Source organism: Amblyraja radiata, chromosome 21 (assembly GCF_010909765.2).
Source record: "Amblyraja radiata isolate CabotCenter1 chromosome 21, sAmbRad1.1.pri, whole genome shotgun sequence".
Lineage (NCBI taxonomy): Eukaryota > Metazoa > Chordata > Chondrichthyes > Rajiformes > Rajidae > Amblyraja > Amblyraja radiata.
Genome location: NC_045976.1, coordinates 915,024 through 932,285, shown reverse-complemented (window position 1 = coordinate 932,285; position 17,262 = coordinate 915,024).

The following is a 17,262-nucleotide window of genomic DNA, read 5'->3' as shown; positions in this document are numbered from 1 at the left end:
CACTCTACAACCCACACTGCCAGATAATCTGTCATGCAAGTTTGCCCTGCCGGAGTGGTCCATGAGCCTGTCATACAATCCAGTGTACACCCAAATTGCTTCTATCGTTATTTATCTCTTTTAGTTTCCTCCTCCTGCAACTGAATAATCTCTTGGATGGTTGACATCGGCTTCTCCAAGGGGGATTACTTAAACTTTTAGGCTGCCTCATCATCTTTGGTACCACCATCTTACGTTCCCGGGATATCCTTTTGCTAGCTGATCGGCATTACGGTTACCAATGTATGTTGGAGTCTGTCCCGTTGTGTGTGCACTACATTTCATGACTGAAATTTGTCTGGGTAGCATCAGGGCCCTTAATAAATCTGTCCCCAATTGTTTGTTGGATATTTGAGTCCCCGCCGAGGTAGGAAATGCTCTATTTCTCCATAAAAGTCCGAAATCATGCACTACTCCAAATGCATATCTAGAATCTGTATATATGTTTGCCCTTAAATGTCCCCCCATAATGCAAGTCCTAATTAAAGCAAATACTTTAGCCTGTTGTGTTGAATAAGGTGGCTCAAAGGCAGCTGCTTCTACTTTCTCCCCATCTTGCTTATTAATTGCATACCCAGACAATTCTCACCCAAGGGTCCAATGGATGCACTCCTATCTACATACAATGTCATGTCAGGGTCCTCTATAGGCTCGTCTCTTAAGTCCACCCTCACAGATGTCTCCTCCTCGATTATAAACACAGAGTCATGTCCCGCCCCTGACTGCTCCTCTGGGGGGACACAAGGAAAGATGCCGGATTAATTGTTGTACAATACCGAAACTGAACCTTCGGGTTATTCAATAAGTTAATTTCATATTTATTCTGATGAGCCATTGTTAGGTGCTGAGTCCGGAGTTGCCCTAACAAGGCTGTCACTGAATGCAAACTATATACTACTATCTCTTGCTGTAGGGTCAAATTTGCAGCAGACTGTAAATTATTCCAAATGGCGGTCAGAATGTGAGTGCATAATGTGTGTCCCTTTGCTACTGGGTCGAGTCTGGATGAATAATAGGCCACTGGTCTATGCCTATCCCCATGTTTTTGAGTAAGGACTGCCGTCGAACATTCAGAGAGAATAGTGCAATAAGTTGGCAGGGTCTATCATAAAGTGGTCTTCCCAATGCTGGAGTCTGGTCCAACGATTTCTTCAGGTTCTCAAAAGCCTCTTGTGCTTCCTTAGTTAGTTGAAATTCGCCCTCTTTACTTGTACAGGATGTCAGCTCTTTAGTTTCTAAAGCTATGTTAGGGATCCATGGTCTGCAGTAATTGACCATACCAAGTCAATGCCTCATTTGTTTTGCTTATTTAGGAATCGGGAATTCACAAATTGGTTCGAGTCTGCTTTTTTCTAGACTCCTTTCTGTTGCTGAAATTATGACTTTCTCCTGGGCCATCAGTATTTTGACTGGGAGACCATATATTCCAAAGTCGCTAGATGATTTAGTAATTGGCAGAATCTTCACGGTTGCTTGGTTCATCGCAGCTGGCCACTAATACATCATCGACGTACTGCTCTAAGGTAGATCTTCTTCTAAAAATTAAATTACTCAATTGTTTCTGTAGACATCGGGAAATAAAATAGGCGAATTGATGAATCCCTGAGGCAATCTGGTCCAGGTGTATTGCTGGTCCCGATATGTGAAAGCAAACACATATTAGCTGTTCTAATGGAGAGGCACATTTTCTTTCTGCTTAACACCTTCTCCTCCTCCAGGTGGCTGGCGTCTCTTCTCTATCCCCCGCCATCCCCTTATTATTTCCATCAATTTTAAAGTTACACTTACCACTCCAACTATCATTAATAACGCTTCCATGGCAAATATCAATTGTGCTCCCATCTCGCCAACCCATTTATTTTTTAGAGATGTGTATGACAGAGATAGCTTTTAACTTCCCTTGTCTTGCCAATTACCATTTAATTGATCAGATAGATTACCATAAAGATTTACCAGACTATGGTCATCTCTCTACTTTTTCATTTCCACATTTGCTGGCGATCCCAGTGGAACAATAGGATCTCCTACCTTTTCATGGTGTCGCTTGGTTTTTTTTAATCACCTTTGCAGTGTTCTTTCTTATTTGCATCTTTTCCTCGTGGACCACCTGTTTCTTTGCCAAGCCTCCCTCTATCAGTAGAATCAGATTTCTCTGATCGACCACTGCTGCCTCTATATTCTTCTCTCAAGTCTGTAAAACAAAAGTTAGATTTCCGCAGACAATGTCTTATAATATTATATTCACTGTTTGCGTGTACCGGTTTCACTCGTTCTGCAAACCTTGAAATCAACTTTCAATTTCTATAGCGCGTTTTCTAGCACCTGCTTGAATTTATCTTACATGCCCAGCGTGAATAAATTTATCTTCCCCGCATCTTGCCTCAACCCTAATAGATATCTTGGCTCAGCGTGAGTCACTGACCAGTAAGCTAGGTTGCCCAGGGCTCTCCCTTCTCTGGTAGCCCTCCTGTCCCTTTTTCAGTTAGGACTATTTTATCATTCCCTTTTATTTCCCCCTATATTCGTTCGAATCCAGATACAATTGAGATCCTGACGACTACGCCAATTCTGTCGAAGAAATTAATTTAGAGGGAAATGAAAGATAAAAGGAAACGTTACAGACTTCGCAGGTTTGCTTCAAGAGACTTTATTGCAAGATATCATGGAAAGATGGCTGCAGTAAACTGCTCACCAGTTCTCTGACTTCCAAGCAGAATTAGACAATAGTTAAACTGTGAAATAAATAACTTTTGTTTACTTTTGTTAGATACTTTCTACAAGTAATAAGTAAGTAAGTAAGTAAGTAAGTAAGTAAGTATGTGTATTGGCCAAGTATTCACATACAGGGAATTTACCTTGGTGCTCCGCCCACAAGTAACAACATGACATACACTGATAATTATGAATGACTCAGAAAGCACTAAACATTAATAATAATAATAAGGCATTAATGATAAAATACAAAAATATTCTATCACCACTTGGGTTCCAACTATTTCATGTCATAACATACTGTTCACTTATGTTAATCTTATTCAACAACAGATGATTAATACAAATCAAAAGCAAAACAAGGAAATCTTGACAATATTCTATCTCATCTTTCAAGTGGCCCACGTCACCATCCCCATTTCGAGCCAATCATAAGGCTCCCATTTACTGCAACATATCTATGCTACTAGCGGTAAGGGGCGCGGGTGATCCACTTTAACTTCTCAGAAATGTAAACAAACTTAGTTATCTCTTCCCATTTCGTGTTTACATTTACCATCCATAATTCGTCACATTCCCAGACTGGAGGTAATACGTCTAATCTTACTTTGTCGATTGGCCCAATGTAAAAAAAAAAAAAGAGAAAAATAGCACGTAAGAATGAAGGAATGTTCATGCGGCGTTTCAGGCCGGGACCCTTCTTCAGCCTGAAATATCACTATCCGAAATGCTGCCTGACCATTCCCTCAACAGAAGCCGCATGGCCCGATATATTCCTCCATCACGTTGCAGTTCGTTGTATTTCATATTTATTCTCTACAGCTCCATCTTCAACATCATAACATCATCCAATGGCTCATTAAATCATCCATCTATCTATCTATCTATCTATCTATCTATCTATCTATCTATCTATCTATCTATCTATCTATCTATCTATCTATCTATCTATCTATCTATCTATCTATCTATCTATCTATCTATCTATCTATCTATCTATCTATCTATCTATCTATCTATCTATCTATCTATCTATCTATCTATCTATCTTGCACCTTTACCCTTCGGGTCCCCTACCCTATAACACTCCCCATGACCCTGCCACTCACTGTGCAGCGGTGCCCTAGTTTGATTGCCAACAGTGCAAATATCACACTTAACCGAATTTAGATTAATTTACCTGTCCCTAATTAACCATGTGATTCAAAATAATGATTTAACATATCCTTTGAGTTCCACATATTGTTTGTGGCTGCAGTCTCGCCTGCCTTTCATTCAAATACCCGTCTTTCCATGCTTGGCCTCCTCCATTTCCAAAATAAGTTCACATCCAGCACCCAGTTTACATTTTGGTTCGCGTAAAAGCATAAAACTGTGTGACGATGAATTATCCAATCCCAAGTAGACCCCGACTCCCTATCTTTCATGTATCCACCAGTCCAAACCGCCTGCTATCTAATTTCTCCCACCATCTCTCAAACACCCCCTGTCACCATACTCCTTTCCCATTCTTGCTGCACTCAGCCCCCATCTCCCAGTTCGCATTTCCCCTGTATCTGGATTATGTCCCATACCTCCTGCTCCCCTCTACCCATGTCCCTCCCTCGAACTTCACGAGTCACATTATCTCATCTCCTCACCCGACAACCTTCTGACTTTCTTTCAACTCCAGCCATTTCATTTGCTTAGCGCAGAGGCCAATGCAATCCCACTCGCCAGTACCCCAATATCACTTGCCAGGCTTTGTTCCGCTCACACGTTTCCCCGTTTTCCATCCTTAATCCAATCAATCTTAGACAGTAGACAATAGACAATAGGTGCAGTAGGCCATTCAGCCCTTCGAGCCAGCACCGCCATTCAATGTGATCATGACTGATCATCCCCAGTCAGTACCCCGTTCCTGCCTTCTCCCCATAGCCCCTGACTCCGCTATTTTAAGAGCCCTATCTAGCTCTCTCTTGAAACCATCCAGGGAACCTGCCTCCACCTGAGGCAGAGAATTCCACAGACTCACAACTCTCTGTGATAAAAAGTGTTTCATCGTCTCCGTTCTAAATGCCTTACTCCTTATTCTTAAACTGTGGCCCCTGGTTCTGGACTCCCCCAACATCGGCAACATGTTTCCTGTCTCCAGCGTGTCCAAACCCTTAACAATTTTATATCTTTCAATAAGATACCCTCTCATCCTGCTAAACTCCGAAGAGTACAAGCCCAGCTGCTCCTTTCTCTCAAAATATGACAGTCCCGCCACACCGGGAATCAACCTTGTAAACCTACGCTGCACTCCCTCAATAGCAAGAACGTCCTTCCTCAAATTAGGGGACGAAAACTGCACACAATACTCCAGGTGTGGTCTCATTAGGGCTCTGTACAACTGCAGAGGACCTCTTTGCTCCTATATTCGATTCCTCTTGTTATAAATGCCAGCATGCCATTCGCTTTCTTCACTGCCAGCTGTACCTGTATGCTTACTTTCATTGGCTGATATACAAGGACCCCCAGATCCCGTTGTACTTCCCCTTTTCCCAATTTGACGCCATTTAGATAGTAATCTGCCTTTCCGTTTTTTGTTACCAAAGTGGATAATCTCACATTTATCCGCATTAAATTTCATCTGCCATGCATCTGCCCACTCCGCAACCTGTCCAAGTCACCCTGCATTCTCATAGAATCCTCCTCACAGTTCACACTGCTACCCAGCTTTGTGTCATCTGCAAATTTGCTAATGTTACGTTGAATCCCTTCATCCAAATCCTTGATGTACATTGTAAATAGCTGCGGTCCCAGCACCGAGCCTTGTGGTACCCCACTAGGCACTGCTTGGCATTCTGAAAGGGACCGGTTAATCCCTACTCTTTGTTTACTGTCTGCCCACCACTTCTCTATCCATGTCAGCACTCTACCCCCAATACCATGTGCCCTAATTTTACCCAATAATCTCCTTTGTGGGACCTTATCAAATGCTTTCTGAAAATCCAGGTACACTACATCCAATGGCTCTCCCTTGTCCATTTTCCTAGTTATATCGTCAAAAAATTCCAGAAGATTAGACAAGCATGATTTTCCCTTCGTAAATCCATGCTTCGGACCGATCCTGTTACCGCTATCCAAATGTTTGTCTATTTCATCTTTAATAATTGATTCCAACATCTTCCCCACCACCGATGTCAGGCTAACTGGTCTATAATTTGCTGTTTTCTCTCTCCCGCCTTTCTTGAAAAAGTGGGATAACATTAGCAACCCTCCAATCCACAGGAAATGATCCTGAGTGTAGAGCATTGGACAATTATCACCACCCACGATTTCTAGAACCACTTCCCTAAGTACCCTGGGATGCAGACCATCAGACCCTGGGGATGTATCAGCCTTCAGTCCCATCAGTCTATCCAACACTATTTCCTGCCTAATGTGGATTTTCTTCAATTCCTCCGTCACCCAGATCTTCTGGCCACTACTGTAGCAGGAAGATTCTTTGTGTTCTCCTCAGTGAAGACAGATCCAAAGTACCTGTTCAACTCATCTGCCATTTCCTTGTTCCCCATAATAAATTCACCTTTTCCGGTCTTCAAGGGTCCAAATTTTGTCTTAACTATTTTTTTCCTCTTCACATACCTAAAGAAGCTTTTACTATCCTGCTTTATATTCTTGGCTAGCTTACCTCCGTACCTCATCTTTTCTCCCCGTATTGTCTTTTTGGTTATCTTTTGTTGTTCTTTAAACATTACCCAATCCTCTTGCTTCCCGCTCATCTTTGCTGCGTTGTACTTCTTCGCTTTAATTTTTATACTGTCCCTGACGTCCCTTGTCAGCCATGGTCGCCCCTTTCTCCCCTTGGAATCTTTCTTCCTCCAAGGAATGAACTGATGCTGCACCTTCTATATTATCGCTAGAAATACCTGCCATTTTTGTTCCACTGTCGTCCCTGCTAATGCATTTTCCAGTCAACTTTGGCCAGCTCCTCCATCATGGCCCCATCGTCCCCTTTATTCAACTGTAACACTGACACCTCCGATCTACCCTTCTCCTTCTCCAATTGTAGAATAAACCTGACCATGTTATGGTCACTACCTCCAAATGGCTCATTAACCTCGAGGTCCTTTATCAAATCCGGTTCATTACATAACACTAAATCCCGAGTTGCCTCCTCCCTGGTTGGCTCCAATACAAGCAGTTCTAAGAATCTATCACGAAGGCACTCTACAATGTCACTTTCTTGGGGACCAGTACTAACTTGATTTTCCCAGTCTACCTGCATGTTGAAATCTCTCATAACAACCACAGCATTACTTTTGCTATATGCCAATTTTAACTTCTGATTCAACTTGCGCCCTATGTCCAGGCTACTGTTTGGAGTTAGTGTTGATAGTCCCATTATGGTATTTTTACCCTTACAATTCCTTAGTTCTATCCACACTGACTCCACATCTCCTGTTTCAATGTCACCCCTTGCAAGGGACTCAATTCCGTTCCTTACCAACAGAGCAACCCCACCCCCTCTGCCCACCTGTCTGAATTTTCGACAGGAGGTATACCCCTGAATATTCTGTTTCCAGCCCTGGTCCTCTTGCAGCCATGTCTCAGTAATTCCCACAACATCATAGTTGCCAGTTTCTAACGGAGCCTCAAGCTCGTCCGCTGTATTTATACTTGAGAAGGATCCCGACGCAAAATCGTCGCCTGTCCATTACTTCCCCAGTTCCCCGAGCCCTGCTCAGTCTTGATATGACGCACTACAGCTTTGTGCGATTTAGAGTGTAAAAATATATCTTTTTTAAATGTATAAAATAATATTTCCCTCCTACACATCAGTATGAAGAAAGATACTCCACGAAACGCCACCTGTCCACCCGCTCCACGGAATTAATGTTAGGTTTATATTCATTCGATTCCTGTATTCAGAGGTACTGCGAAATTAATGTATTGCATGAAATCCAATGTAATCAGATAATGTTCTAATTATATACCATCAAGGCAGTCTCAGGTACAAAAGTTAGAGCGAACGGAAAGATAAAGCAAAAGTTATTGCACCTGAGTTCCTCTAGCAAATTGTGTTTTGACCAAGAGTTAACCCGAGATGGAATGACAGAGCGCGGCAGTGAATCGCGGCGCCAAGGGAAGTACTGCGATATTGTCATGATAAAATCAGCAGGAGGCATGCACATCACATTATCTGTAGAGCCCGGTGTGAGAACTGATCACTCTTTACGCAGAAATAAACGGGCACAATTGAATTTACAATATTTTGGATACATTCATTAGCTTAACAATTTGCAGAAAGGGATATTTAACCGCATCTCTCAGCTGCTCTCGGAACTTACTCTGCGTCACGGCGTAAATCCCTATATTTGTGGAGCAACTGAGGAGCTGGAGAATGGATCCCAGGGGTATGATAAAACCAGAAAGAGCAACGTTATAATAGCCCAAATACCACATTCTGGTATGAATGCAACTCAACATAAACGTTGACCACAACGCTATAAAATTCCCCGAAATAACAAACAGTAAAATAATAGATTTCCTTCGACTCTCCATTTCTGGGTCTCTCTGAGACTGGCGGTCGCAGCGATCCCGGAGTCTCCTCCGGGCTCTGCTGAGCACTACAATATTCCTGATGGTTAAATTATTGAGCAGCAGAATCAAGACAAATGGTATTCCGGGTGTGAGAATGTGATGGACGGTCTCTGCTGTCGCCCACATTGGGTTATGAATATTATACATCGATATGATACAAAACCAAGGGGTATTTGAAAGTAAGTATATAGGTGACATCATAAAATACCAGAACACATTGGACAGACAGCTGAGCACGGTCACCGGCCCCAGCACCAGCGCCGCTATTCTCTCGGTGCAATATTTTGTCTTGAGCGTCAGGGAGCAAATAGCCACAAAACGATCGAATGTGAAAGAGACCGTGAACCAGACAGAACAGTCCGTCACTGCATAAACTACCACGGCGTGGATATTACAGACAGGGATGGATCGCAGAAAATAAAAATGTTCCTTAAAAGCAATAGGAATGTGCCTCAAAATCAGGTCGAAAATTACAATCAGAAAGTCAGCCACCGCCATGGCCACCAGGTAACGAGTGACACATTTGGAAAGACCGCACTTTCCCCGGGAGAGGATCACTATCGTCACCAGAATAACTGGAAATATGTAAATAAACAAGTAAATCAATAGAACGATAGATATTCTCAGTGTTCATACAAGCGTTGAGTAAAATATTGTTAAACGTAACACATGTATTTTAACATGCATCATCGTGTAATGAATGCAAAAGGTGCAACAAAGCTACGATATTTACTCTGGATTTTCGGTGTCGTTTCCTCTGTCAAGGCTCATCAAGGATAATACCCATCTGTGACCTTAGGCACTAATATCCTGCTACGGGGACCTTCTTAGAATAGAGCCTGACACCAGATCCACATTTCTGCATAAAACCCTGACAATACTCCATGTGTTCTATACTGTATTACCTGACAATACTTCATGTGTTCTATATTTTATTACCTGACAATGTTCCATGTGTTCTATATTTAATCACCTGACAATGTTCCATGTGTTCTACATTTTCAGGATTAAATATCCGCAATTATTTACTTTTGACTTTTAGTTTGACAGCCCAATAAATAGCTTGAATAAGAGCGTTGGTCATCATAATCCCCAATGTTAGAAATCAGAATTGTCCCAATCCACAATGTCTTACCACTGCATCTGCGGCAACTCCTCTCTATCTCTCTCTTCAACTCTATGACGTCCTTCTGAACGTAATTTCGGAATTCATCGTCTTTTCTATGTTGTAACACTTACGAACCAAATAGCACCTGAACAGCAATCTCTACCACCAATCACCGGAACTGTATTATAGAAATATATGTTTTATTATTTTGTTACTTACCAGAAATAGAAACTATGGCGAGCAGCGGATAATATGTCTTTTCAAATTCAAAGAGCCAAAAAAGTATCTGGTGTTTCAATAACCAACCTCTATCCATTCTTTCCCTCTCGGTAATTTCAGAAATTGCCGTTTGGCTGGATAAGCTGCTGCCGCGGCCAACTACAGCAGTAACACAGACTAATCCTGTCTTCTTAAAGGGTGCAGGGAGTCTGCGAAACTTGCATGTTCAGTCCACTGGGACCGAGGTGATTGACGTCAGTAAGTGTCTGTGAACAAACAAGCGTAGATAACCATTTACGCACATATTTCCCGTATCTAGCATGTGCAATCCATTAATAATTTTACATGTTTCCATAATATCCCGTTTCATCCTAAATTACAGTGAATTCGATCCCACTCGCTCCATTCTTTCATAAGACAGTCCCGACATCCCGGGAATTAACTTCGTGGACGTACGCAGCATTCCCTCAATAGCAAGAACGTCCTACCTCAAATTGGGAGACCAAAACTACAATACTCTAGATGTGGTCTCACCAGGGCCCTGTACAACTTTAGAAGGACCTCTTTGCTCCTATACTCAACACATCACGGTAGGAAGGTCAACATGCCATTAATTTTCATCGCTGCCTGTTGTACCTGTATGCTTACTTCCATAGACTGATGAACAAGGGCCCCCTGATCCCGTTGTACTTCCCCTTTTCCCAACTTGACGCCATCTAGATAGTAATCTGCCTACCTGTTTTAGCTACCAAAGTGGATAACCTCACATTTATCCGCATTAAACTTCATCTGCCTGCCCACTCCCCCAACCTGTCCAAGTCACCCTGCATTCTCACAGCATCCTCCTCATAGTTCACACTGCTTTGTGTCATCTGCAAATTTGCTAATGTTACTTTGAATCCCTTCATCCAAATCATTGATGTATATTGTAAATATCTGCGTTCTCTGCGCCGAGACTTGCGGTACCCCACTAATCACTGCATGCCATTCTGAAAGGGACCCGTTAATTCCTACTCTTTGTTTCCTGTCTGCCAACCAAATGCCTATCCATGTCAGCACTCTACCCCCAATACCATGTGCCCTAATGTTGCCTACTAATCTCCGATGTGGGACCTTATCAAATGATTTCTGAAATCTCCAGACAACGATTCGCTGTTTTTTTTTATCGACGGAAAGCCGAGTGGAACACTTTACACTGATCCGCTAGTGCCGCTTCCATAATTCTTTTTGTCGTCCAAGCCATGTGAATATCGGGATATTCGTCATCTCTTGTAACATGAGCTGGAGCTGCCGACTGTGAGGGAATCCCCGTCCCAGCGCAGGTTCGAAGGTACAGTAAGTGCAGTTCCTGAAAACAACGGGGAGGCCTACATTGTGTCCGGAAACGTAGCCGACGGGCAGGACCTCAGGTCCGACTGAAGCGCAGGGGACTTAGGGCCCCTCTTCCTACAATCCTATTGGCCAACGTACAGTCCCTTGAAAACAAAGTGGAGGACTTAAGGGCAAGGCTGCTTTATCAAAGGGAGCTGAGGGAATGCTCTGTGTTCTGTTTCACAGAGACATGGCTCACCCCCAGCTCCCCAGACTCGGCGGTCCAGCCTGGAGGGTTCTCCATCCATCGCATGGACCATACGCAGGCATATAGGAAAGGGCGAGGAGGGGGCGTCTACCTCATGGTGAACTCTGCGTGGTGTTCAGACGTGAGAGTCCTATCCACTCCTGCTCTCCAAACCTCGAACATCTGGCGGTGAAGTGCCTTCCCTTCTACCTTCATTATCCTGACCGCGGTCTACATGCCACCCCAGGCCGACGTCCGTCTGGCACTGGAGGAGCTGCACGCCGTGATCAACAAACACCAGACGTCTTACGCCGAGGCGTTTACCACATTGCTGGGGACCTCAATAAAGCAAACCTTACGAAATCGCTCCATAACTTCCACCAACACGTCTCCTGCTGCACCAGAGGACAAAACGCCGACGACCACTGCTGTACAACCATCAAGAATGCCTGTCGCTCTATCCCTCACCCTCACTTCGGTAAATCCGACCATACCGCCGTGTTGCTTCTTCCTGCCTACAGGCAGCAATTGAAGAGAGCACCCCCAGAGGTGAGGACAGTACAGAGCTGGTCGGGAGGGAAGGGGGGGGGGGGGGGGGGGGGGGGCAGAGGAACAACTCAAGACTGTTTGGAGTCTGTAGACTGGGCAATGTTCAGGGACTCGGCAACGGACCTGAACGAATACGCCACAGCCGTTAAAGACTTCATAAAGAAATGTGTGGAGGACTGCATCCCTACAAATATCTTCCAAATGTTTCCCAATCAGACGCCTTGGATGAACTTTGAGATCCGCACTCTTCTGAAGACCAGACACCGGGCATTCATGCCTGATGATCAGTGGTCTACAAGAAGTCCAAATACGACCTTGGTATGGCCATAAAAAATGCCAAAAGGGATTTCTGCTTCAAGCTGGAGGATAAGACGGATGTTCGGCAGCTGTGGCGGGGCCTGAATGCAATCACCTCCTACAGGGCAAAACCAGGAGTCAGCTCAAATGTCGGCGTAGCATCACTCCCTGACGAACTCAATACGTTTTACGCACGCTTTGATAGGGAGAACACTGATGTGCCTTCTCAAGCTCCCATTCGCTGTGATGGTATTTCAGTCACAGTCACAGAGGCCGACGTCAGAAAATCCTTCAGAGGGATGAATCCTCGAAAAGTGCCTGGACCTGATGGTATACCAGGTCGTGTTCTGAAGACCTGTGCGGACCAACTGGCTGGAGTTTTTACGGACATTTTCATCCTCTCACTTCTGAGGTCCGAGGTTCCCATCTGCTTTAAAAGGGCATCAATTATACCAGTGCCCAAGAAGAGTAAGGTGACGTGCCTCAATGACTATCGACCAGTGGCACTAACATCGGTGGTGAGGATGTGCTTTGAGAGGTTGATCATGGAGCAAATCAACTCCTACTTCGACAAAAGCCTGGACCCACTGCAGTTTGCCTACCGCCGCAACAGATCAATGGTGGATGCGATCTCGCTGGCCGTCCGCTCCTCTCTGGACCACTTGGACAACAGAAAGTCATATGTCCGGCTGTTATTCATTGATTACAGCTCGGCATTTAATACAATCATTCCCTCCAAGCAGGTTACCAAACTCACAGAACTGGGTCTCTTCGCATCCCTCTGCAATTGGATCCTCGACTTCCTCATCCACAGACCACAGACTGTTCGAATTAGTGGAAAGGTGTCAGCCTCGATAACAATCAGCACGGGAGCACCTCAAGGCTGCCTGCTCAGCCCCCTGCTGTACTCACTCTCTACTAATGACTGCGTAGCCGGTCATAGTGTGAACACCATAATCAAGTTCGCTGGTGACACCACTGTGGGACGTATCACTGATGGGGACGAGTCAGAGTATAGAAGTGAGATCTACCGACTGACCAAATGGTGCCAGCACAATAACTTGGCTCTCAACACCAGCAAAACCAAGGAACTGATTGTGGACTTTGGAAGGGGTAGGATGGGAACCCACAGTCCCGTTTAAATCAACGGGTCGATGGTAGAAAGGGTCAAGAGCTTCAAACTCCTGGGCGTGCACATCTCTGAAGATCTCTCCTGGTCCGAGAACACTGATGCAATTATAAAGAAAGCACATCATCGTCTCTACTTCCTGAGAAGTTTACGGAGAGTCGGTATGTCAAGATGACTCTCTCTAACTTCAACAGGTGCACAGTAGAGAGCATGCTGACCGGTTGCATCGTGGCTTGGTTCGGCAACGTGTGCGCCCAGGAGCGGAAAAGACTACAAAAAGTATTAAACACTGCCCAGTCCATCATCGGCTCTGACCTCCCTACCATCGTGGGGAACTATCGCAGTCGATGCCTCAAAAAGGCTGCTAGCTTTATCAAGGACCCACATCATCCTGGCCACATACTCATCTCCCCGCTATCTTCAGGTGGCAAATACAGGAGCCGAAAGACTGCAACGTCCAGGTTGAGGAATATCTACTTCCCCACAGCCATCGGGCTATTAAACCCAACTCAAACAAATCTTTGAACATTAATAGCGCATTATCTGTTTATTTGCAATTTATCTGTTTATTTATTCATGTGTGTATATATTTATATAATGGTATATGGACACACTAATTTGTTCTATATTCATGCCTACCATATTCTGTTGTGCTGAAGCAAAGCAAGAATTTCAGTGTCCTCTCTGGGACACATGACAATAAACCCCTTTGAATCTTGATATAAGCTCGGAAATTCAAGGATCCAGACATATTTATTCTGCAGATAACAGGAATGCAGTGTGCGTGTCTTGAAAATTGACGAGACAGAGAACATGAAGGAAAAAGAGAATTTTTTAACTGTGTGAAGAAAACAACCTCTTCCTTAATGTCCGCAAGCCGAAAGGGTTCGTTGTTGACATTTGGAATCGTGGTGGTGTCCATGTCAATTATGCCAAAGCGTGTTGTCTATTGTCTGTTGTCTATTATCTATTGTGTAAATTGTTGATAGGTTCAAGTTCCCGGACGTATGTACAGCCGTCTCTCCTGGATAAACGGCATTGGAAGGACAGCCACACAAGCACGTTAACGTCTCTTCGGCCCCAGGATTTTAAGGATTTGGCATGTCTCCAAGGACTCTCAAATACTTCTGCAGCTGCACGGTGGGAGGCCTACTAACAGATTGCATAATTTCTCGGTTTATACATTATCGGCGGAAATTGAGAATAGTTTTGGATGTAGCACATTCCAACAAATAGTGGAATCCCCACTATTAGCTGCATGTGGACTTCACGCTGCCCCGGAAACGCAGTGAACAAGGTTAAGGGTCCGTTTTCAAAGCATTAACTCATTTCCCCCTCCTATAAGGCAGAAAATGCAATATTTTGAAAATGTGTAAGATCAAACTCAGAAACAGTTTCATTCCTTCTGTTAGAAAATTCCTCCACATTCTTCCAACAGGCTTGTGTGTTGTCCCAATCTTCAACCTACCTCTTTGCGGTCTTTGGACATCTTCATCGGGAACTGGAATACTGCAATGACAATAGACTATATTTTGTATTCATTAATGTTCCTATTTGCTCCACATGTTGCACATGTGTATGGTTTGAATTTATTAATGTAGGATCCGTTTTAAGACTAAATACTTTATTGGAAAACAGAAAGTGAATTTAATTGGAAATGTAGTTGCAACATCAACAACGAAAAGAAAATGCTTCTGTGATTATATTGAACAGGAAGGAGATGGCTAAAATAATGTAGTGAGCATAGGGTATTACTAGCGGGATACAAGGCAAAGGTGGATACACGAAACATGTTTTAATTGTAACAGGCATCACTATATTACAGATGTACAGAGCACAACAGATGGTTCTGTATCAAAATGCGGGGATCAATCGAGAAAATCCCCATTCACGAAGAATGACTGGAGTCAGAAAATCATTCTTGAGGGTGAACCCATATCAAATACCCAGCCCTGACGGAATACCTGGCCGTGTTGCTGCGACCAGCGCAGACCAACTGGCTACGGTGTTTCGGAGATCTCCATCCTCTCATTATTGAGGTCTAAGCTACAGGCATCGATGACTCATCATCCGTGGCACTATCTTCCGTGGCGATTAGGTGGTTTGAGACGTTGGTAATGATGCATATCTATTCCTAACTCAGCCAGGACCTGGACCCACTGCAATTTACCTACCACCACAATAGCTCATGACTCTACACTGGATCACTCACATGATATGACAAATGACACTGCAGCCAAACGGTGGTTCCAAATCCGTCTTTAGATTCGCCGACGATATCGCGATTGTTTGATAAATCACTGGGAAACAAGATGGTAATGGAGAATCTCTTCGCGTTGAGTCAGAGCTGTAATCTTGAATTTGAATTCGGCCGGAACTGAAAATGTCTGATTAGAAGCCGTGCAAACGTTTATTTCTGTCCGAACCTTGAATTATCCTTGTCTACATAAACATTTGTTAAAGTAACTTTGAAGCATTCTATCGGTTTAAGTTAGTTTATTTAGTTTAGGTTATTGACAGGTGTACCGAGGTATCGTGAACACCTTTTGTTGCGCGCTAATCGGTCAGCAGAGATACAATGCATGATTGCAGTCGAGCTATTTAGAGCGTAGAGGCACGTGGTAAGGGAATACATCTTAGTGCAAGGTAAAGCCAGCCAAGTCCGACCAAAGATAATCCGTGACAAAAATGAGGTAGATTGTAGTAACGCGGTACTCTCTGGTTATGATCGGATGATTCAATTCCCTGAGAATATCCGGGAAGAAACTGTCCCCGAATCAGGAGATTTGTGTTTTGAGACTTTTATACATTTGTCGTGATGGATGAGGGGAGGCCAAGGCGCAATTCGTCCTTGATTATGCTGCTGGCATTACCGAAACAGCGTGAGGTATAAATGGAGTTAATAGAAGGGTGGTTGGTTTGTGTGATGGTCTGGGCTGCGACCACAATTTGCTGCAATTTGCGGCGAACTTTGATGAAGCTGCTCCCAAACCAACCTGTGATGCATTAGGATAACATATTTTCTATGGTGCATCTATGGTGGAATCGTTTTAGAATACAGCCAATGCCACAGGACGGTGGAAACTTTAATCTGTAATTAGGAAGTGTTGGTTTTGCTCCGGAGATGTTCGGTTGTAGAGTTTCGCGGAAACGTAACTCAACAGACATCCAAATTCTGTATTAATTGCAGGGATATCAAATGGAGTTGTACATGGGTAGTCTCAATCTCACACACGACATGAATACGGTCAAATTTTCTATCTCCAAAACAGGTCAACAGGTTGCTATCTTACTCGCTGTTCTCTCTCATCTCGACCATTCACATAATGGGACCACATGAGTTTGGCTGCTGTTCATTGACTACAGCTCGGCGTTTTACTCAATCAACTCCAAGGTCATCAGCAAGTTCCAAGTCCTCGGATTCTATGTACACCTTTGAAACTCGATCGATAAATGAATCTTTAGCCCAATCTGCCACCACCACAACGCCTCGTTTAACATAATCCAAATCAACAACGAACCATTCTATACAGAAGGCAAAGAGGAAATGTACCAGTTATATTTGGTTTACCACCTTTGGAATGAGTTGACAGATTCGACTTACTGCGCGCTAACATCCCAGATGCACTGTTCTGGTAGCAGTATACAGAGGCGCACCGGGGCTTCGACATGGAGAACTTCACAGAGATTCGGCATGTCACGAAATACTCAAAATATCCCTTGAAGAGGGATTGTAGAGATTATTCTGACTGAGTACATCATAGGCTGTCCGGCAGTCCCATCATTCAGGAATCTAGAGAATGCAGCCATTTATGGATTCAGCCTGGTCCATTGCAGGCACTGCCCTTAACTTTCAAGAGAGAGTTAGATAGGGCTCTTAAAAGCAGCGGAGTCAGGGAATATGGAGAGAAGGCAGAAACGGGGTACTTATTGGGGATGATCAGTCATGATCACATTGAATGGCGGTGCTGACTCGAAGGGCCAAATGGCCCACTCCTGCACCTATTGTCTATTGCCTATTATTTCGACCAATTGCATCATAGACTATACGGCAGTTCTAACATACAGGAAACGAGTGCA